This window comes from Chaetodon auriga, chromosome 8 (genome assembly GCF_051107435.1).
Source record: "Chaetodon auriga isolate fChaAug3 chromosome 8, fChaAug3.hap1, whole genome shotgun sequence".
NCBI classification, from domain to species: domain Eukaryota; kingdom Metazoa; phylum Chordata; class Actinopteri; order Chaetodontiformes; family Chaetodontidae; genus Chaetodon; species Chaetodon auriga.
In genome coordinates, this window is record NC_135081.1 from 25,207,249 (window position 1) to 25,230,788 (window position 23,540).

Sequence of the window (23,540 nt, forward strand, 5' to 3'; positions counted from 1 at the left end):
AAACTTTCGAACTTCCCTCCATGTTTGCAGGCCTAAATGTAAATTAAGGATCGGGAAATTTGGTGATGGTCACACACACACACACACACACACACACACACACACACACACACACACACACACACACACACACACACACACACACACACACACACCGAGAGGAAAATTTGGAAGTATTTCTTGAAGCAGACTTCAATAATACATCGATACATTGGATTCTGCATGAATTACAACTCGTGTATATATACCCTATATAGAGGCCTAAAGATTATAATATGCCAAAAAAACTCACATAATAATAATAATAATAATAATAATAATAATAATAATAATTTGCATGTATTTGGAGCCGCAGCCGATAAAACTTTGCGATGATTTGGCTCCTTTGACTTTTGGCTGGGGTTAGAAACAGGCCATCACATTTAAAGTGCTTTTCCACTTCGAGATTTGTTTGTTTTCCTAAAAGACGGGGAAACACTCCTCAACAATTCTGCAGAAGTCCCTGGCGTCAGTCGTTAAAAAAATGATTTTCGTTTCATTTTTCCTTTCCTTCCATTCTTTCTTTCTTTTTCTTTTTTTTTTTTTTACTTAGCCTACTGTTTTTTACAAAGAAGAATAGCTGCAAGCAGTGCAGTCGGTTGTCAGAATGTGTGTGTGTGTGTGTGTGTGTGTGTGTGTGTGTGTGTGTGTGTGTGTGTGTGTGTGTGTAGTGCAGTGTAGCGCTTCCTCTTCCTCTCTCTTTCTTCTCTCAGTCTTTTCTGTCCGGGGAATTGTTCTCAACGTCCACAAACACATTGCAAATACCCGCCGGCCCAGCGGCATCGATTTCTAATTAGACGCCAGGATAATCGTTGAAGAGAGATGAAAAAAAGGAGAGAGTGATAGCGAGACCGAGTAAATAAATATATAAACGAATTAGAGCCCAGATTAATTGAATGAATATGAGCATTAAAAAGAAACAAAGGTGATCTTGGCGGATAAACCTTGCGTGGACTGAACGGGAAATAAGGCTTATATACACAAAGGAGCAACACAGGCTGGGACACACAGAAATTAGGGAATTAGGGCCTATTTTTTTTCGTCAAAATTTTGTTTTGCAATTACTGATATGTGAATATTGGTGTATCCGCAGCCTCTGATAAATTCATTTTAAAAATTGTGCGAAGTTCCCGTAAGTTTGATATGATGTCACGCAATTTTCTGCAAGATAAAAGCAAGGATGATGAACAAGAAACTCTAAATAAATATATAAATAAATAAATAAATAAAAAATCAGAAGTGGAGGAATATGGTCATAAAAGTCCAAACTGAGCAAAAACAAATCCGTGCATGTGTAATATGTGTAACACAGGCTGAGCAGAGAAGAGTTCGCGCCGCTGGTAATTGCCGCATGCGGTCTGCAGGCGCACGACGACGCCCTGCGCCTGAAACTGTGACAGCAATCAACCTTGAACTAAAGCCACAGCTGGATTATCCAACTTCTCTCCTGTTCAGTCAAATTTCCACCCAGGCCTCTCCTCCTCCTCCTCCTCCTCTTCCTCCCGCCCTCCCTCCCCTTCTTTCTGTCTCCTGACAGAGTGTGACAGGGGGTTAGCCGGGGAGCTCAGGTAGCTCGTTTACTTTAATTAACGTTTCATCATCCTCGGAGCGGGACCGCGCACCGCATATACTCTTTCATGCTGCTCCGTCTCTCATCCCTCTTCTCCATCCATTCATCATCAGCCCTCCCTCTCCACCTCCCCATCCCTCTTTCTCTCCTCCTCCTCCTCCACCTTCGGGCTCACCTCTCATCTTTTCTTCCACAACTCGCCATATCGCCCCCCCTGCTCTCTGTCTCATGTCCACTCAGGCATATACAGGATAATAATTCAAACACTTTCCTTCCTTCATTCCTTCCTTACTTCCCTCCTCTTCCTCCTCCTCCTCCCTCTTTTTTCAACTTTGTTACTTCTTTTTCCCGTCAACTTTTTTCTCTTGCCTCCTTTGACATCCCCCTTTTATTTTTATCATTATTATTTTTCTTAACTTAGTTATGTCTGTATGTAATTAGTGTGTGATCTGCTCGTCCTTGTGTGTAGGAAGTGAGATGCAGCAAGGAGATCATGGGCTCCAGCACGCCACAAGAGTGCACAGGTGAAGACGTGATAAGACACTGAAAAGTCCGCACTTCACTCAGTTTTGCGCACAATAGACATTAAAATGAGAAGCGTCTACAAACGGTGTTCTCTTTAAAAGTTCAGCTAACTTCTATACATTTTGCTGCAGGTTATACCATTTTTTAAGTCTCATATAACTCAGAATAAAGTTGGTTCATACCAAACTTCTCTCTTTGTCTAATGGGACCTGACAGAGGCTGAATGAGGGCATGCAGAGTTCTCACAATTTGGGAAGATGATCGCTCATGAAGAGGTGGAAGAATGGCAGCATAAATTAAGATCTCTGACTATACTTGTGAGAGCACTGATGGTATATTCAGAGCGAAGTTGTCACTTCGGGTGTTTTGCTTGTCTGAGTAAGCCTGAAGGCTCCTCTCATTAAATCTTTTATAGTTTTTCTTCTTGCCATCATTGGCCCTCACTCTCATTTGAACTTTGAGGGCATAAAACAATGTTCATTTTATGTTTTACTAAAGCCTGTAATAGTTCTGTATGCTAATTGCTATTATCTAATCTATACAAATATGGCTAAAGACTGGTCAGATCTAGGTGTGTTTGTGTTGATTATTCTGAACATTACAATAATCAGAATAATTATTTTGGGCGATAATACAACAATGGGCGTTCATGGGATTTGGATAAACAAACTGATAATGTTGTAAAATCTGGGGATAAAAAGTTGGCAGTCAAATCACCTCAAAGTGTCTTACATTTTGCTAACTTGTTGATGAAAAAAGGAATAATGAAAATGAGTAATCAATAAAACCAACAGCAAAAAACTCGACACTATCGCAAACCAATCGCACACAATCCCCTTGGAGTCGGCTTAGAGCTGGAGTTCGATGAACCGGTGGAAATGGCAGGTGTTACATGAAGCCAAAAGAAAATAAGAGAAAAAAGTAAACGCAGTTAGACTCATATAGTTCGGGGTGGGCTGGGCGTGACTCGTACACAGCCTGGGACTCAGCATGGAGCATTGTGATAGTTGAAACAGTTTAAAACACTTACAGTGGTAACCGGATTTGTAGCCTTGTGGGGTTAAGAACTTGATGAAATCCACCGTGCCCGCCGGGACCATAGAGGTGAGCGCTCACATACAAATTGCCATTGATAAAGAGGGAAGGAAGCCCCACCATCACAAACCTTAAACCCCAACCCTCGCACACGCAGGTTCAGACAAAAGCCATGCTACCCAGAGTGCAGTGCAGCTGGCACCAGCTGGGACCCCGTGGGAGGTGGGACTGACCACAGACGGTTCAGAAACGAGACGGCCCACTTAGGAGTCATTTCCTGTATCTGTGTCACGTGGGCGTCCCCACTGACTCGCCCCTTTAGGAGTCTCGCGGCTGGTCCAGAGTCTGTTCTCTCCAATGGCCGAAGTGAACATGAACAGATTAGGACCGATTCTTTCACCCTGCAGTCACGGAGGTAAATACTGAACCCACTTTCACAGACAAATCAGGAAAGAAAAATTTAGTTCGAGACCTGTCTGTCTCAGCGACACACTCTCACGAGCTCTGGAGTGAGCAGAATAAAACCATGACGCCCACTTCCGTGACAGGAAGTGTATACCACTACATACCGCAGGTGCAGCTTGGAATAGCTCATCTTTTTGTGATGGAGCATCTTTGGCTTCACATTACTGCACAAAAATGTTTTTGCTTTGCAACTGTTTCCACCCGAGCCATTTATTCTTGACTGGAGATCATCCAACCACAATGCATGCAATCGATACTGTGTGACGCGGGAAATTTTCAGCTCCGTTGAAATCCAAACCTGCAAAGTGTTGACCTCTGAGAGTGCAGCTGCAGCCTCAAAGCCGGCGCTGCTTCTCAAAGGTGCCATCAATAACGGAAGACAAACGGCAAGCCTGTTTATCTGAATTTCCAGAAATGCACTGTGATTAATTAGTGTCACGACGGAGCCACAACAAAATCGCTACCCTTCAAATGGAACAAATAATCATGGTGCGAGGATCTGGTCTGTGTGCACTAATGCGAATGTCCCACAAAGCTAGCACAGCCAGATATCTAGACTAGAGCTATACGATACTAGCTTATTGTTTGTTCATTGATAGAAACAAACAGATGACAAAGACCTGCCAGGATCAACTTTACCAAACCTCACTGCGTCCCACTTGCACCTACACATGACATTTTCTCATGGCCTCTCGTGGTTTAAAGACCTGGGAGGATGTTTGGATCTCGGTGGATTCACTGGGATGAGTTCGATAAAAACTGGCCTGGCACATAACTTTATGTTGTTGTTGTGGAGCCATGATAGAGTACAGAGAGAAACCTTGGCTACCATCTGGACAGTGAAGCCTCCTGTTACAACCCTTAAGGGTGTCTATTATTACTTTCCAAGTGTCTTTCCCTTTAGCCCATTATTACTAGCGTGGCACAATGAGTCCATATGATCTAATTATAAAATGTGGGGGCGTCTGCGTGGCTTAAGGGTTTAAGCTGCTGACCATAGAAACACAATGTCCATTTTGTTGCGTGTCATCACCTCTCTCTCTCTCTCTCGCCTCATATTCTGACATCTCTCTATTATAGTTGTCAAATAAAGACCAAATGCCAATAATAATAATAATAATAATAATAATAATAATAATAATAATAATAATAATAAAATGTACCCCAGATGGCAAGGCTGTTCTGTGAGATGTGAAAATAAAATAAACTAACAGAATTTTTTAAAAATCAGATTTAATTGACTGCATTCAGCAATTATGCCATTAATTCTAATCTCCTATCTATAATCTTTTAGTCATTTTTATAAAATTCTTTTAAAACTTTTCTAAAAATAAATACCACAGTATAATAAACAACTTCATAAATCTATATAAAGGTACAGAAAATCCTGCAGTCCAGACAACTGGATAAAAATCAATCACAAATGTCAAGAACCAACACGACTTAAGAGCATTTAAAACGGCCTTGTTTTGTACTGTAGTTGGTATTATCGCTCAGTTTTGGGGAGTTTTGTATTCTCTGCTGGCTGCTGACTGGGCTACATGGACCTTAGGGTTATGAAACACATTCAGCACATAGATGAACCCAAACTTTGAAGTCAAGAGAAATATTTCAAACACAAACAAGACACAGCCAACTCCAGGTTCAACGAGCACAGATTCGAAATGAACGGATATAAAGGCTCCATGATACGCTGCGGGATGTCGCTCACTCTTTAAAGTGATTACTGTCTTCTGTTTCCATGTTTGCTCCGATTTCTAATGTCTATTCTGTCTCTATATACTTTCTGTCTCTTCCCATTACACAGACCTCTTGGGCTGTTGCATGTCTATTGAAGTCATATGTACACACACACACACACACACACACACACACACACACACACACAGACAGAGGAAAATTCAATCTCTCCATCTCTCTGTTTGTGTTTCCCTCTCCCACTCTCTCTTATATAGACACACACACATACAAAGGCACGCACACACACACACACACACACACACACACACACACACACACACACACACACACACACGCGCTCAGCGCCCGCCTGCCCCGGCCCCTGTCGGCCCTCTCGCCTGTGTGTGCGTGTCAAATCGAATCTCCACCTCAGTGCGTAGTACACCTGCTGTGCCGGCGTATAATGCGCTGCATACAGTGAGTGCACGATGACGGATTACTGAATTAGACCAATAATGACAAGTGACACTTCTGTTACCGCTCCCTGAGCCACTGCAGAGAGACGGGGAGAGGTGTAAATAAAGAACAGACACAGCGACAGACACAGAGAGAGGGAAGAGGGTGGGAAGGAGAAAAAAAACAGTAGAGCAGAGATGGAGGGAGTCATGGGGACGGATTGGGAATTTTCAGCTTGTTCTGTAAAAAATAAATAAGTTCTGTTTCATTCGAGCGCAACTTCTCTGTCCTGCGTCTTTTTTCCCTCCCTGTTTCTGCGGTGGCACTCGGATGTCATGGTGGCAGCTCACAATAGATTCATATCACAATCAGTGGTGAGTTTTATTTCTTACACCTTCCTCAGGCCTCGTTTCGCTCTCAAATTTCAAGACACCTGGACTCGAAGTGGGCTTGAAAGCTACATGTGGTCAAAGCATCAGCTAAACTCAAGTCCAGGCAAAAACCAAAGGCAACACCGCAGCAAACACACACGTTTGACGAGACAGAACTGTTCTGAGAAGTTTTGACAGGTTTTCTTAATGAATATACATGAAATGTAGAGCAGGGTAATTTGTGAGTGTCCACCAGTTGTAGACCGGGGCAGTGTCTGCAGGATGTCTGGGCCCCCCATGGACCCAGGTCTCCACAGGCCTGTGCTCAGGATACTAAACCATGCCAAATGAGGAAGAGGAGGTGCAATCCTCCCTGGGACCACATGAATAAATCAGCCTACCACCCGGTGCTTCTGGGGCAAAGACTGACTGGAGGAGTATGCACAGAGAGAGACGTACACAAACACATGCATGCATTCATACATGCACACATGCAGAGGAGAAGCTGAAAAACACAGGCTATGCAGGTGTGATAGATGTGAAACACCAGTGGCTGCCTGCTTGTTTTGGGGGATTAGAAAGAGACTTCATGATATGAACATCAGTGAGAATATTTGTGTTGGCGCTCTGTCAGTGATGTCAATTTAACTGCGAGGCTCATCATCCTGTCTGTACAGTAACGTAATGGAGAATCATTGGGGAGCGTAAGCCTGCCAAGTCCTCAAGTCGGTGTGCCACAGCCGTGCCAATGCTCAAAGGCGCGAGCGACGTCCAGAACTTATACCTTCTGTGTATCTGCACCCACTTGATAAGACAGAACAGCAGCAAAGACAAGGCTGCTGGGAAGAAGAAGGGAGCACTTAAGTGGGACAAACACACACAAAGAGGGAGAACTGGAGCTGGAGAGAGAGAACGAGCAGGAGCACGAGGGGGAGCACAGAGGAAGGAAGACAGAAAGAAATATTGACAAAGCCTAGATATACACATAAGTCACCCGACACGACCCGCCTGCTCCCTGTATTTTATAGAGCTGCTCTGCGCTGGCGGAACAGCATGACAGGCCAGTTCCTTCAACGGAAAATATGGTCCCTCTCTACCCTCCCGCCTCTCGCTCCGCTATCACTCCTGTTTTCTGTCTATCCCACCTGATATCATTCTGTCACCTCTGCGCCAGGCTCTTTTTTCCATCATCCCCCTATTTCTTTCCTCCCCGTCCTCTCGTTTTATTGGTGCTCTACATTCCACCCGTCATGTTTCACCCCTCCGTTTCTATCCATCTTCATGTCGCTCTCTTAATCCTCTCTCATTTGCTCTCCTCGGCCCTCATCCCTCCCGTTTCTCTTCCTGCTCTCCTGAAGCCGTTTCCGCGCGCTGTCCCATTTCCACCTACTCCTCTCCGTTTCCCTCGTTCTTCCTGATTCATTTCCTCTCCGCTATCCGTTCCATTCATCCCTCCGCCTCCTATTTGTGCTAGGTACATCACCATCCCTCTCCACCCCAGGCTGCCCCATCTCCATCTTACACCTTTCCAACTATATTTCCCCTGACCTCCATGGTCTTCCTCCATGGTTCTTAGCTCATCTGTCACTCTGCCTCTCTCTCCCCGTAAACTTTATCCATCCACTTCTTTAAACTGAATACTTTAGCTTGGCCTTTTCACTTGTGCCTCCTCTGAAGCTTCCTTATAGGTGTCTTTCCTCTCTCTCCTCCTTGAAATAAGCACATGCATTCATCACATTTTCCACTATATTGCTGTTTACACTGCTGTCTTCCCCCTTCAGTTCCCTCTCCCTCCATCCCTTCTTTATTTCCTTTTCCATTCCCTTCTTTTGTCTCTTTTCTTTTCTTCCCCCTGTCTCCCTCTGCATTCCAGCCGGCCCTCCCTCTCTCATCCGCAGCCTGAGCACAGAGCCCCATGTGTCGGAATCAATTAGGGATGAGAGCCGTCGCGGCCGCTCTTTCACGGAGGTAAATATTAAACTGCACCAAGCACCGAGGAGGAAGAGAGAGAGAGAGAGAGGAGGGGAGAGAGGGAGCCCTCCGTCCCTAATCCACCGCATCGATCAGGCGGGGATGAGGGTAATATATTATTTTGACAAGATACGATTCTCCGACGCGCACCGCTATCCCCGGCGATCGATTTCTTTTTTCTCTCCTTTTTTCTTTCCTTTTCTCCCCCTCAGCGAGTGGGACACAGTTTGTGTGTTACTGCGTGTGTGCGTGTCTCGAGATGGGGCGCGCGCGTGCATTTGTGTGTTGTTGTCGGGCGTCGTGGCGTGTGCATGTGCACTGGAGTGTGGATGGGTGACAATAGGAACAGCATTAGGAAATGTGGGGAAGAGATGAGGATGGTGCTGCTAGTAGGTCCGCGCTTTTACAAACAAGCTCCTGTCTAAACAGCTAAATCACACGGCCGCCCAAAGATGGATGTGGAGAGGGGGGTGCGAGAATCGTATTTGGCGTTTGTTTTCTGGGGCATATGCACGGAGCAGCGGACGCGGCAGGATTTCAGGGTTACTCTTAGGACAGAGCTGACCTTTTGCAAAGTTAAGTGTCCTCCCCCGCACGGTCCCCTCTGCTCCCGTGTCTCCCCTCTCTATCGCTTCGTAAACTGTGTCTAAATGCTAAATTCCCGGATCAATTTTTTTATTCAACCTCTCCCCCCCATCAACGCGCTCCCTCTGCCCCCTGCCTCTGTCCTCCTCGAACAGCTCCACGTCTTGCTGTCCTCCAGTGATGGAGGGTGTCCTTCCAGCCTTACGTGTGTCTGTGTGCTTGTGTGCAACTTATTCTCACAGCAGGTCATAGAAATCCTACTAAAGCTGAAGTTTTCACCGCGCATCGTATGGAAAATCACCGGGTTTCTGCAGTGCTGAATTTTACAGCTTCGTCAGAATCCAAAAAAATGAAGTACATTCATAGTGTCAAACCCACTGAGGACCAACTAACTCAGAAGCTCCACTCAGCTTTTAGCCACTTTCAGCTCATTGTTTCGATTCTCTGACTCACAAATAGACTGCATGGTTAAGTCTTGCAGCCCTCTTCATAAAATCATAAGCAGCCATTAAATCTAATATGGTTGGATAAGAGGAATAAATGCCACCTGGCTACAACAAAATTGCAGAAAATCAAAGTAAACCCGTAGCTTCAGAGGACAGTCCAGACATCTAGCAACCTAATGAGCTCAATATTGTTCTCAGGTGTTGGTGGTGACCAAAATGTAGCAGAAAGGATTGTGAATATTGGCCTGACATTCATCTGGTGGCCAGAAACAGAAATCCACTGTGATGCTTGTGTTTGCTGGATGTGTAAAGGAGGGCAAATGTTAGCTAACAGGCTAGCTATAAGTACATCCAACTATCACCAGACAAGGACGTCAAAATCGGATGATTCTGCAAAACCTCGGGATGTGCACAGCACAAAATGATTGCTTTCTGTGATATCTGAGCTTGGCAACTACTATATGATTGTTTTGAGAAAAATTGTCTGTTTTGGCAGCACTCAGACCCCAACACACAATCGTATTTATGTGCATAAAACAAAAGAAAGTAGAACTGAAGCATTAAAATTTGCGTCAGGTTGTGGGTATGCCCATACAGCTGGACTGAAACGCAGCCTGTGAAGCTAGATTGACTAAAATAGAAGCATATCTGTTGCATCAGATACCCGAATTAGATTTTTTACACCCCCTAGTGGTCAGGGATTGCTTATTGCAGCTTTAAGTTGTGTTTTCTTGGGTTGAGATGATGATGATCAAGGCTAAGTTAAAGCAGTCAGTCCATACAGGTCCTACGGATGTCCCATTAGACAGGTTTATGTATGAGAGTGTGAACGCTTCTATATGCAGACACAATGACCCTGCAGACAGCAGAAATACAACCCATAGGACACTGTGTGCTGCAGTACAGAGCACCAGGTATGGAGGTTATACAGTCCCTGTGAGAGTATCAAGAGTGAGCACAATTATATGAACAATCTCTACATGCAGGTGTGTGTCTGCACTCTGTACACATGTTAAGTGTGCATGCATGCGTCTTGTGTGGACAACGTGTTTCACTTCCAACCTGTCCTTTTGAGTGTTGTGTTGCAAACACACACAAGTCATGTCTAAACATGCGCACACCCCGGCACCCAACCAGTTTCCTCTTCCAGAAGGCACCGTCCAAACAAGCACGACATCACCCACCGGTGTCTCCTCCAGCTCACTCCGCTCTCTCTTACTCCTCGTCTCCCCTGTTCTCTGCTTCTGCCTGCCGCGACTTAGTTTTCCTCTTTCTTTCTGTCCGCTCTTGCTTTTATTGTGCCATTTTCTGCCACTTTGGTCCAAGAAAGGGAGGCCGTAATGCAATCTCTCCCCCTCTCCGTCCCCTGCTGTGAGGGAGAGTAGCTTGGCCTGTGTGCTGGGCCGGGGAGAAGGGGGAGAGACGGGGTCAAGGTGAGCTCTAATACACTATTGATCCGCCCCAATTGAAAACCTGATGGAAATTTTACCCCCCTCCCCTCCCTTCCTCCTCATCCTTCCACTGCACCCCTCTCTCTCTCTGTCTCTCTGTTTTTCTCCCCCCTCCTTTCGTCTAACCCCCCTTCCTATCTCCCACTCTTCTCTTTCCTTATGTCTTTTTTCCTTTCCTGTGTGTATCCTCCCTGGTGTCTAGAGTCTTCCTCTTTTTCAGTGTCTATCCCCGTTCACTCCAATCTGTTTTCTCTCCCAGCTGAATGTCTCTTTCAACCACTGACCACGTTCTCTCCCTTGCTATCTATCTTTGTGCTGGGCAGCGCTCTGCCTCCATGTCTTTTAAACCGCGCCTCTAATCATTTCCTCTCTTCTCTTCTCCTCCTTTTGGTCCCGCCATCTCCCCCTTTTCAAGCCCGTTCCTCTCTTTTCCTTTAAATCCCTTGCTAACCCAGCCCTCCCTGCTGTTTCTGTCTCTGTCTTTTCCCCTCATCCCCCTCTCTGAGTGTGCATCAGATGGTCCATTTCTCTCTAACCCAGTGCATATTGATCCCTATGGCAGTAGCATGCAGGGTGAGGGCTGCGAAGACCACTGCTACAGTGTATTAAACGCCACAAACGCTTTGGACGCAGGGCCTGAGACACGCCTCCCCGGCAGGGCCCTGTCAATAGCTGCTCCCTCCTGTCAACAGCAGCCAAATGGCCTCTCAATCTGGGACTTGTGATGGGCTACAGATTGGTACACAGAGACTGTGAGTGGATGCACCGCAGAAAAATAGACAGAATCTTGATAAGAAAGAAGCCAGGATAAAAAATGAAATTAAATAAGGAGGTGTGTAGGTAATTTTTGAGACGCTTTTAAAAAAACACATGTATTCGGCACTAATGTCAGTCACTGAATTCACGTAAGAGCATTTCCATTCAGATGCCTCAAATGTGGCACAACAAAATCTATGACCTCTGCATCCATTCTTAGTCTTAACAGGCTTCATAATGACACGCTGTTGTCCTGCAGTTATGTGGAAGAGCAATTATGGATGCAGGCTAGTGTGCAATATATTGTTCAAGCACATCAAACAAAAGAGGCACAAACACTGCAAAGGCTGGAACAATAGAGATGGCAGCAACAGAAGTAAACCTTTTATAGCTACCCATTACTTTCCCACTTAACAAGACAGACCACAACCTCTCCCTCTCTCTGATTCTATGCAGAGTTGGCTGCCATCACCGCACTGCTTGAGTGGGAGATAAATGGAGTGAGTGCGTGCATGTGTGCGTTTGATTTATGTACTGTTGTGTACGTGTCAGGCGGCCGAGCTATCGGGACCACAATCTCCCAATAGACACAGAAATGCTACAGCAGTGGAGGGACCCCTCTGTCGACCCTGAGACCTCTGATACACATCTGGAACAACAGAGCACACCGAGCAGGGATTGGAGGGGTTTGTTGGAGGAGGAGGAGGAGGAGGAGGAGGAGGGGAGCTACCTCCACTGCTCCTGTGCTTTTTTCCATTTCATTCAAAGGAGATTCGTCCACTTTGTCCCTCGTTCTCCGTCCCTCTCCCTCTGTCTTTTTCTCCTCTCTGCCACTCTGCTTTCACCTTAAACTCAACTTTACAACTTCTGTCCGCCCTCGGAGGATCAATCTCACAGGTAGCAGAGCTCGAACATGCAGACTGGAGGTCCTGGCTGGCTGCTTTCACATTAAGCGTCAGGAGTTTCTCCTGTATGACGGTGATCTCACAGGAAATCCATCGTTATTCAAAGGACTGCAGTGTGCAGGAAAAACCATGAGCGTAATAAAATTTAAAAAAGACGTTTTATCTCTCACTCTAACCTTTGTGTGACCTTTAAGAGTTTCCCCTCTTTACATGCAGGTTGATCTGATCTAACTCACATTTTGGGCATGTAGTGAAATTTTAGAGGCGTGAAGCTCGCCGTTAGAAACACTTTGACATGTTTTCTGTTTCGTCTTCTGTTTCTAATTCGTCCACTACCTGGCATTCAGAGTTCGGACACCTGTTTTATTTTCCCACTTTTCTCTTTCAATCACTCTTTTCTTCTCTCCCTCGCCGTCTCCTCTCTTTCTCCCCCCTCTCTTCACCCTCTCCATCTATTTCTTTCTCTCTAGGAAGGAATCAGTCTCACCTTAATTGCTCTTAAATCGGATTAATGACTGACCGGGGACAACTTGACTTAATCTCTCTTCTAGTAAATCTCTTCCTCTCCCCTCTTCTCGTACATCACTCTTAAACATTTTATCCTCTCTTGCTCCCTTTATCTCTTGTCCTCTTTTTCTCCCCGCTCACTCCGTCGCTCTCCTTCCCGCTCCTCCTCTTTCGGCATACCTCTTTTTTTTTTTTTGCTTTGCTCCCTGTCACCTCCTCTACCTCCTTCTTTCTCCATTTCATCTCCCTCCGTCTCTCTCCTCTCCCGCCATCACCCCCCGTGAGTCAATCATTCTTTCATCTTTTTGGACGCACTCTGTCATGCTTCAGCTCCGCTCGTCATCCGGGTCCCTTCATCATTTTTCTCTTCTTCTTTTCACATTCTTTCGACAACTTTCTATCACCCTTTAACTTTGTCATCCTGAGATTTTGCCAAAACCTCTTTGACTCGGCTGTCACTCCATCGCTCCATTCTCCACTTTGTCTCTCTCGCTCTGTGTTTTTCTCTCTCTACAAGGTTGGCCAGTCGCAGGGTGTTGTGTACGTATGTGTTAGCACACGTCGATGTAGTCCTGTCATTGCCTCCTAAGTGCTTTGGCAATACTAGGGATCTGCTGTCATGCCAGTGCAACTAATCTCAATCGAATTACATTGAACTTGTATTGAGATGGAGATAAAGGACATGAGCGTCTGTCTGTGTGATTGCTCAAGCAGCTCTCTGGCACCTCGTGAAAAAACACACGGATGGAGAGTGCACATGCACATTCAAGGAATCAGTTTGGGTGACAGTGACATCATTTTGATCCTTAATGTAAATGAGATTCATGTCTATAAAACCACATCAAGAAATAAAAAGTGCCTTACAGTTCGGTACAAAACAACTGCCGCCATGTCAAACTGGGGTGATCCTTGTTAAGGCTACAAGGCCACAGAGATTGTGCCACCTTCCAAACCCCTGCAGTTCAAAAAACTGAGGGAAAAAAGAGGCCAGCCTTGTGGACAAAAGCTCATTTTCCTCTTGGTTGCACACTGCTGCAGGCGGGCTAACATGCCACAGGAGAATTCAACCACTCATACACTTTTGTTTTCCTCAGGTTTTTCTCAACTTTACACACAGCAGTAGAGCCATAACCGAGAGTGAACCAGGATTTCTGTGTCAGCCCAGAAGGCGTGTGCACGGCCTGTCCAGCCTGAGGCGAAATGATGATCTGAGGCACAAAGTCGCCCTTTTTTTTTATTGTGACAGAGAAAAGGAGAATCTGTCACTTCCAAATGCGAGCACATTTGTTCACCTTCCAGTTTTGCTTTGAGCCACTTCCACGTCTCCTTCTTTCTCCCAATTCTCTATACTCGCCAACTCTTTCAAAGCCCCGCCACCACCACCACCACCACCTCCACCTCCCAACCTTTGCATGTCCATCTGCTTCCCAGCACTTCTGTATCTGTCCTCTCTCACTCTTCCTCTCTCTCTCTCTCTCACAGTGCGGTCAGGATTAAGCATTTATCTCGGTGGTCCTCCATTCTGCCCTAAACACCCGTGAGGATGATAAGAGTCGCTGGGATTTGTCAAATTGTGCGCCATTGATTAACTGACCTTTCACGCCTGCAAGTCTCTCAGCCACTCCACTAACTGCCGACAGGCTAGATAGAGAGATAGATGGATACATCTGGCTGTTATTATTGTGTACAAGTTTGTAGTTACCAGGTGTGGCAGCGAGAGACAACAGGGGTATAAGGGCCCCAGGAGAGAGGGGGGTGAGACGAGGGGGAAGGAGGGGAAAGCAGGACAGAGGCTTGGAGATGGTGGGAAAGATACAGAGGAGTCCTTCAGTTGCCCTGTAGGCTTAGAGTGTAACAGGTAGAAGTGTGTCTACATCCAAACAGTAATGTGTTGAATAATGAATAATGAAACACAAATTTTAAGGTGTGCCAAGGAGCTAATATCAGAAAGGAAGAATTAGGGGAAATAAGAGAAGTCTGAAGAAGCTTTCAGACATTGGCTGGCTGGTGGACAATGTTACATGTGATCGGTAAAGGCCAAGGGTTAGTGCATGGTGCAGTGGACACCTGTGATTACTCACAGACACATTTATAAAAGCAAGGAAGAGGTGTTTTTAAAAAAAGCACAAATATAACAAAAAAACCTGAATCTCCAAAGCTGATCAAAGTGCCTCAAAAAGAAAATCTTGCGATTCAAAATTGGAGCTACCCAGGACACCAAAATCCAAATTTCTTTGTTCATAATTTGCCATGTCCGTTCCTGAGTAACCGTCCCTCAGAGAGGGTCTCAGATATTTCACTTTGTGCAGTAATATATCTTTAAAAATCATAAATGTATAACATCATAATTCCGGCTTTCAGTGTGGCAAGTTTTATCTCAGCATGGACACACATGGACAGTTGTGGTCTTCAGTTTTAAATCAGGAACACATGACTCCCCCAATGGAAAAACATCTTGACCTTAAGTGACTTCAGACCCCCCCATGAAAATGTGGTGGTTTTAGCGCATTTAATGAGCGTGGTGTTAAAAGACAAATGAAGGTCAAGCGGGAAAAGAGAAGCAGCGAGGAGAGCCAAAGAGAGACAGAGACTGACGAAGAAGTTCACCCACCTGGACTTCCGCGTCGCCCCGCCTCAGAGATACACCTGAGGCCGAAGCCCGATCACCGTCTCTCGGACTGGACTGGAGTTTGTTCGCCGGCCGCGCTTGTTCCGACCCGGGAGGGAGGAGGCAGAGGGGAACGTGCCGCTGTCGCCCTGCACCAAAACGTCACTAAAAAAAAAAACAAAAACAAAATAATAAATGAAATGTCCATTACCGAACAAGTCTGTGTGCACACATGTTTCATTCAAGGCAGAAAATGAAATAAATGAAACGACAGTAAATAAACTGCGGCCCGGTGAAGATTTGGGGCTTGTGTTGTTTTCCCGCAGGACCACTGCTTCCTCACAGACCACAGATCAATCACCTTATTTACTCTTTACTGTCATACAGTAACGGAGACAGCGAGAGGGAGGAAGAGATGCCGGCATGAGATAAATTACTATAATACTCCTGTAATGACTTAGCGCGTCTTTGGCACGCTTATTTTTAGAATGACCTTATCGCACTTGATGGTATTTATTCGTCTCATCGAGTTGAAGTTTCTACCATATTCCAACCAAATCCCCGGGGAGACTTATATTTTTTCCCATATTAAAGCCTTCTGGAATGTATATATGAGGTTAAAGCTCTTTTTACGCACGGGATGTATCCGGGTTTATCGGCACACAGAGCGGATACAGAGGCCCTGAATGCAGCTCAGCGAGAGGCTCTGCTGTCTAGTTATCGATATATGAGAAGCTTGCTGGAAAGGATATTGACCGCACTAACTAGCCGCACTTTGATCATACGAAATTGCTTTCCAGATGACAACACATTAAGGATGAGAGCATTTTTAAAAAATCAAACCCGCCTCTCGCACCTGTCAGAAGTTTCTTTTCCGAATGAGATGGAGATGAGGAGAGGTGAAAGCCCCCATAGGTCGACTGCCTTGATGAATAAAAGAAAGCCAACAGTGTATTTCCAAAAGGAGGAAAGAAGAAAAGGGGGGAAAGAAAGGAAAGAGAAAAAAAAAAAAGTGGGAAGGGAGGTTACATCCAAAATCTTAATTCCTCAACAAAGAGCATAAGCTTCTATTGGACACTAAAGAAAATCACGCAACTTCTTTTTTTAAAAAAAAAGAAAGAAAAAGGAATTTAATATAAGATAATTCTAACAACTCACTAAAAATAAAGCACAGAATAGACACACAGTTTAAAAAAAAAATGAATCACCAATATGTATATTTTCTATTAGGTGACGGCGAGTGATTTCTAAGTGCATTACGCACAGAACAGCAGGAAATCAGCCAAGCGATTTTTGATTCTTAAAGGCTAAATAAAATCTATTAATCTGAGCAAATTAAATTATACAACGATTACGATAATAATATAATAACGTAATCGAAAAATAAAGTGGAAAGGCTGGAGTTTCAAGTTCAAATCAGGACGCGTAGAGAAATAAACTTTTCACTGCAGATTATTCGTTCGATGTAAAAATAATAATCCTATAATGAAATCCTTTTTTTTTTTTTTAAACGAAAATAAGTTTTATCCCACTGGTGGTATGAGAGTATGTCTACATAATGGAATCTTGCATTATTATTATTATTATTGTACCTGTCCCTGTAAATACATGGAGCAGAGAGGTGCTGCAAGTAACTGAGAGACGTTTAAAGCATCTGCCTGCACAGTCTGAGGTAAATAGCAGAGCGCGTTACAGCGCTGATATTATAACAAATGTAATTGGACGGGTTAACGAGTTCAAAGCCGGCCGTGCAGAGGTGAAGGATGAAGGAGGGGAGGGTGAGTGACGTGGGGAGAAATTTCCCCAAATGCCATTTAATGTCGGAAATATTTCCACCAAGTATTGACAGCGCATAGAGACGAATGAGACGGCCGGCGAGAAGCACAAAACCAGGGAAATAATCCAATTAAACGGCCTGAGCTCATCGACGAGACCGGAGAGGAGAGGCTCAACACGTTGGCCTGAAAGTTCACACGACGAGAAGCACGGGCAGGATGAGCTGTGTCACAGGCTGAAGCTTCGGAGGGAGGCTGGTCTCAGTGACGCAGAGTTACACAAAGCAAAAAGGACTTTTAATGACGCCGGACAACAGCTGCAAATCAGGAAATAAAGACTGTAATTCACTATTATTTTATTAATTCCCTGTACTAATTTATTATTATTATTATTATTATTATTATTATTATTATTATTATATGTTTGGGCAAATTAATTTGTCAACTATAAATTAAACAAATTAGCCTAAAGCTTCCTCGTTTGTATGTCCTCTGATTTTCTGTTAGAGACACACGCACACTCTGACAAACGCGCGCGCGCACACACACACATACGCACACACGCTTTAAAACTTTGTTGAGGCAGGCTGGCGTGGAGTAGTGCAAAGTTAGATGTGAATAATTGACGGCAGAAAAACAACATTGGTTGGGGTTAGGGTGGATCCATTGATCGATCTTTTAATCTGCAATAGTTACATGCATGTATTGATTTACAAACACTGTTTATCTGGAAATATACTGGCACAAATAATTGATGGGAGTACACCCACGGCGCGCATAAATATGCATCAAAGTTGTAAGGGGGTAAACACCCAAAAAGAAAAAAAAAAAAGAAAAAAAAATACGAGAAGAAAACAGCAAATTCACATATAGATTATTCCAAATATTTTTTTTAAGTTTGGCTCCGCACTGTATCGATGCGCCCACTTCTGAAACAAACTCCCATGCGAGGCTGAAAACACACGCACAAAAATCACCGGCTGCACTCCCGATAGAGCAAACTTTGGCGTTTTCCTTTGGTAAACACATTGACGGATGGTCACAGATAGTCCACGAGGTGTTTCTTTTTTTTTCTTTTTTTTTGGGGGGGGGGGGGGGGGGGGGGGGGCTGGGAATATAAAACTCGAAAGAAAAAAGTTAGTATATATAAGTGGAAAACTCTTGGGAAGCTCAAGCTCTTCATGACAGGTGGGTGAACCTGAAAACTGACCCCAACTTTAAGGCGGCAAACTAAAACAAACGATTCATTAATTAATCACTCAATTACAAATAAACATAAAACAAAATATTTTCTGGTTAAATTAGCTGAGGACAGAGCACGAGCAGCACGACACACACACACACACGCATACAAAAATGCACCTGAGCATAAGCATCACACGGACTTTCTAACATGTTTATCACACGCACGCACACACGCACGCACACAGATGGACCAGAGAGAGAGAGAGAGAGAGAGAGAGAGAGAGAGAGAGAGAGAGAGAGAGAGAGATGCGCCGGCTGAGGTCTCGTGCCGCTCGCCGTGTGTGAGTGGCTGTTTAATTGGCTGATTGATACGGCGGTGCGGTGTGGAGGTGAGAGCTGGACGCTTTAACAAATAGAGACACTTAAAGGCTAATCCGGGCCAACGCCGACAGCTGAACACATCAAAGTGCTGCCGTGTAGCCGAGACTCACACACCTGCACGCATGCACGCCAAAACCAGGATATTAATTTCCCTGTCTTCCCGTGTGTGTGTGTGTGTGTGTGTGTGAGTGTGTTTGCAAAAGATTTCAACTTTCACAACGTTTCCGCAAAGAAGACGGGAGGTTTTAAAAAAACAAACTAAATTAAAGCTCCCAAATAAAAGCAGCCAAAAGAGCCTGCGTAAATGACGCGCGGTACAACTTTTTGCTGCACGGTTCAGTCCTCAAACTGATGATAATACAGTCAGAAACAATTGTTCTAGTAGCAAAATCACTAAAACAACGAGCAATAATACCGCCAGCACAACTCTACCGCGACACATTCCACACACACACTCACACACTCATAACTGCACAACCACAACTTTTTCCCTCGAGAAAAAAAAATAACAAAATTAAAAAAAAAAAAAGAAAAAAAAAAAAAGACAAATAGGCCTGTTTATATGAAATAAAATGTCCGAAGAGGACAACATACCTGCAGTTCTTATTTTCAGGAGGTGGTGTTAAAGCTCTCACCGGCTGAAGTGCGACCAGTCTATCCACACGCATTCACTCTGACGGCGCAGCGAGCCAGCGACCGAAGAGGCTGCACTACTACCAGCATGAACCCGGGCAGGAGGAGAGCAGAGGGAGGGAGGGAGGGAGGAGGAGGAGGGAGGAGAGGAGAGGAGGTGTGCATCTCTCTCTCTCTCGCTCTCTCTCTCTCCCTGTGTGTGTGTGTGCGTGTGTAAGTAGTTAATTAGTAAATCCCCATTCGCTGTGCCTCGGGTCGGTTTGTTTTCCCCGGTCGACAAGCCGAGAGGAAAGAGAATTTGAAGTAGGATTCGACCCGTTTCCGCTCTTGTGTCTCATATATGAGGTTTGTGTGTGTGTAAGAGAGTGTGTGGTGTAATGGTGTGTGTGTGTTTGCGCTTTCAGGGCTCTCTACGCTGCCACAAGAGGAGCCTCTCCATCCCCTCTGTCTCACCTCTTGGCCACCAAGGAGTCAACTGTGTTCATCAACGTGTTGACCCCAAAAGTTGCTCAACTTGAATCACCGAGCAATTCTCACAAACAAACAATGAAAGTGGTCACTTGAAGGAGCTGCAGCTGGGATTCATTGTGCCTGACAGTGTTTTCTCCGACCGAAAAACCTCCACCGAAACCCAAAAGCTGCATTCAAGGCTGAAACTAGAGGAATGACTGCGATTTCCCATCTTTACGTGGAGTGTAATGCTACCAATTCACAGCAATATTTTCTTGTTCTTCCATGAATATAAAGGAAACCTAAAAAGCTGCTCACTAGAGGTCGAGCTCCACCTGTCAGCCTGGCTTTAGCAGACGACTGAGAAGAAACTCAGTGCTTGAGCAGCATTTTCCCTGCAGCAAAATCCACATCACGATGAAACACATTATCTTCAACTCAATAGCATCACTTCTATCAACCGTCTGCATAAATGAAATCTCACACACACACACACACACACACACACACACACACACACACACAGTAAAAGACAGCACGCCCTGGCTCCCGTGCAATCGACTCTGCCCTTAACAAACTTTAATTATTTAATTGATCTCCAATCAGCAACTTAATAATCAATTAGGTAAACCTATAGAACTCACTTGAGCGCAGAGAGCTGGAGTCTATGACAAGGGAATCAAAAGAGGAGAGGAGAGGAAGATGAGGTGAGGAGATCGAAGGATGGGGAAAAGGGAAGCAGGGAGGAAGAGCGGGACGCTGTGTTCTCTGCTGGGTCTCCAGCTGAAGTTACTCTGATTTATAATGACTCTGACGGGGGAATAAGGTCAAAATCTTGTGCTGCTAACATGTCAGGTGCCGCCTGCTAAGGAGGGTAAGGGGTCATATCAGCAGAGACCAAACATTGGAAGTAAAAAGTAGTTTTGGATCTTTTTTTTTGGTATCTCTTGTTTTAGTGCCAAGCTGGAGTAACATGTCAGTAAGGAGTATTTTCACTGGTGATGACGTGTTGACTCACAATAGAGCCGGTATGATTAGTCACCTAATCAATAATCCGGAAAAGTTGATTATTTGTTTAATTTTTGAAGCACAAATAGCAAACATTCACTGGTAACAGGATGCCAGATGTAAGCATCTGCTGTTTGTTATCACCAGATATGACGTATTTTGGGGTTTGGGACTGTTTGCTGGACAAAACAAGCAACTTGAAGATGTCATTTTGGGCATTTTTCACCACTTACTGTCCACTTCATAGACCAAATATCTAATCAACTAATCAAGAAAATAATCAGCAGTTCAGTCAATAATGAAAATAATCATTAGTTGCTGCCCAAATTTAAAAAAAAGCTAATTCCCTCTTCACTCCCTTACATATCTTATGTGTCCTTTCTCAAAATAAAATACGGGTTTACAAACGTGTGCAGGCCGTAAATGTTGAAGGCGTGGAGCAATGCTGGTTGAACACGGCCACGGTCACAGCCACAGCCTACACGTTACATCAGCACACACAGCCCGTGCATCTCTTCATCGCCCTCTAGTGTCGACCGCTGCTCTCAGCCTTCTATCACTGCTTGTTTAAAACCTCCGGCTGACACTTCTCAACTCGTGGCCTGCTTTTTGGACTCCTGTCTGCACAAAGCTACAACCAGAGTATTGGATTGTGTGTATGACTGTTTTTTTTCTTACTGTACATCAAGCTTGTGTGTGTGTGTGTGTTGGGAGTAGGGAGTATCAGACACTCACACACTCAGCAGATGAAAGCTTTGCCAATACTGTGAATCCCCTGGGGGTCACGGCAATATTGATGTGGCCACCGGTGTGTGTGTGTGTGCGTGTGTGTGTGTGTGTGTGTGTGTGTGTGTGTGTGCCAGTGCATGTCAGTATTTGTACATGTATGCAGTGTCTGTTGCATTTGAGCATGTCACCTCTAAAGTCCAAAAAAAGGGCAAAAGCAGACGCAGACACAACCTCTAACCACTGATCTCAGACCAGCTCATTCTAACATCCACCGCGGGGTGTTTTTTTTCCCCCTCGCTGATCCCTGCTCAGCAGCTGGAGAGTCTGAGCCTCTGACACCTGGGAGGTATATGTGACAGAGTGGGGAGGCGCTGGAAGAGGATGAATAACTGACCTATCACATCCACATTGACTGAGTTAATTAATATAAGTAGAGCAGGGAATTCTTAGCTCACTTTTCACTGTATGGATTTGCTGTCTCCTCACATTTGGTATGTTTTATGTCTATTCAATGCAAATCCAATGTGTTCTGTCCCGCGGCCCGATCATGACAGCTAATTTTGGTATGTGAGCTGTTCAGATAGGGCGGATTTTAATTGTGGCACCACACAGGGCCTCCGTGTGACTGATTGATATAAGATCTCACATGAATGGATGTCAAATTGCAGCACAGTGAACTGTTAAAAAGCTCACACTGTATGCAGTATATTTCCGCTTCAGACTCGCATGTACTTGCTGACAGTTTCCATGCATCTTTTGGATTTCATAAGCTAAAATATAATGTTTTAAGAGAACAGAGGAGGGTGGATGTTGGCACAGAAATGAGGAAAGGGAAGCAAGAGAGGAGGGACAGGGAGGAAGGACACGGAAATCCTCATAGACTCTCTTATAGAGGCAAACACTCTTTCTTCTTCTACTGAGGTCGGAAAGACAAGAATGAGGCAGAGAGGAGCACAAGGGGGGAGATGACACAAGCAGGACAGACAGGAAGACAGGGAGAAGAAGGTGGGAAATGGAGAGAAAAGGAGGGGAAAGAGAGCAAGAAAGAGCTCCACTGCCTAGTCTTAATCTGAGCTGTTCTGATCAATAGCCCATTTCCCATTGTTGCCAGAGCTGTTCGATCGCTACACCACGGAATTAACACACCCACTTTAATCTAGGGGGAGAGGAGCGAGGGGAGGGAGAGGAGGGGGGAAGGGAAAAAGGGGAAGAAGGGGGTTAAGGGGGTGAGTGGGGAGCAGCTGTGGAGGCATTCTCAAATGAAATCAAATCTAATTGTTATCACTGTAGCCGCTGCACTTATTACTACCACTGTTACAATTATCCACCCGCTATACAGCTCTTATTTCTCCCTCTCATACCTCGCGTCATGTGGTGTAAACTGGACGTAAATAATCCGAATTAGTGTTTATTTGTTTCATTCTGCCGGCTGCAGATTGGATTGGGTTGGGAGGTTGAGGGTGGGGGGGGTGGGGGGGCGGTGTGGAAGGCTCGGCTCATTCCTCGGTGACAGGGAATGGGGTTTGCGGTCAGGTATATTGTGCCGGGTGCAGTCTAACATCTGGGTGTCTCAATTCAGCTCGGCTGCTGTGAGACTATCTCAGCCAGGTTTCATGAGATAACGCTGTTATGTTACAAGAATGTGTTCATGGTCGCAGTGTAATCCTATTAAAGGTGTGTGTGTGTTGGGGGGGGGGGGGGGGTGTTCTCGTGGCACCAATCATTTTTTTCTGCTAGTCATCTCAGATCATGTGTTTTCATGCATAGCAAGCTAGAAAACTTGAAATGTTGATTCACACAAATTACAAATATTTTATGTGTATAAACACAATTTTCGAAGGGATCGGCACAAACATCTGAGGATGAAGCCTGATGACGCTGGTGATTCTCTGAATTCTCCTCAAGCACCAGAGGTTGACATTTGTGTTTTTGAGTGAAATGTCAAGATGGATTTCCATGAAGTCCTCAGGATGAACTGAAGTAACTTTGATGATCCCTTCATCTTTCAT

The 23,540-nt window shown here is 44.9% G+C and overlaps 1 protein-coding gene across 1 annotated transcript in view; it reads right to left on the reverse strand.

Annotated features, from left to right (window-relative positions):
* Positions 1 to 15,438, reverse strand: part of erfl1 (Ets2 repressor factor like 1) — a 35,600-nt gene extending 20,162 nt beyond the window's left edge. Inside the window, exon 1 of the mRNA XM_076737800.1 lies at positions 15,374 to 15,438. The gene's annotated coding sequence lies outside the window, so the exon portion shown is untranslated. The remainder of the gene's footprint in view (positions 1 to 15,373) is intronic.
* Positions 15,439 to 23,540: the final 8,102 nt, after the last annotated feature.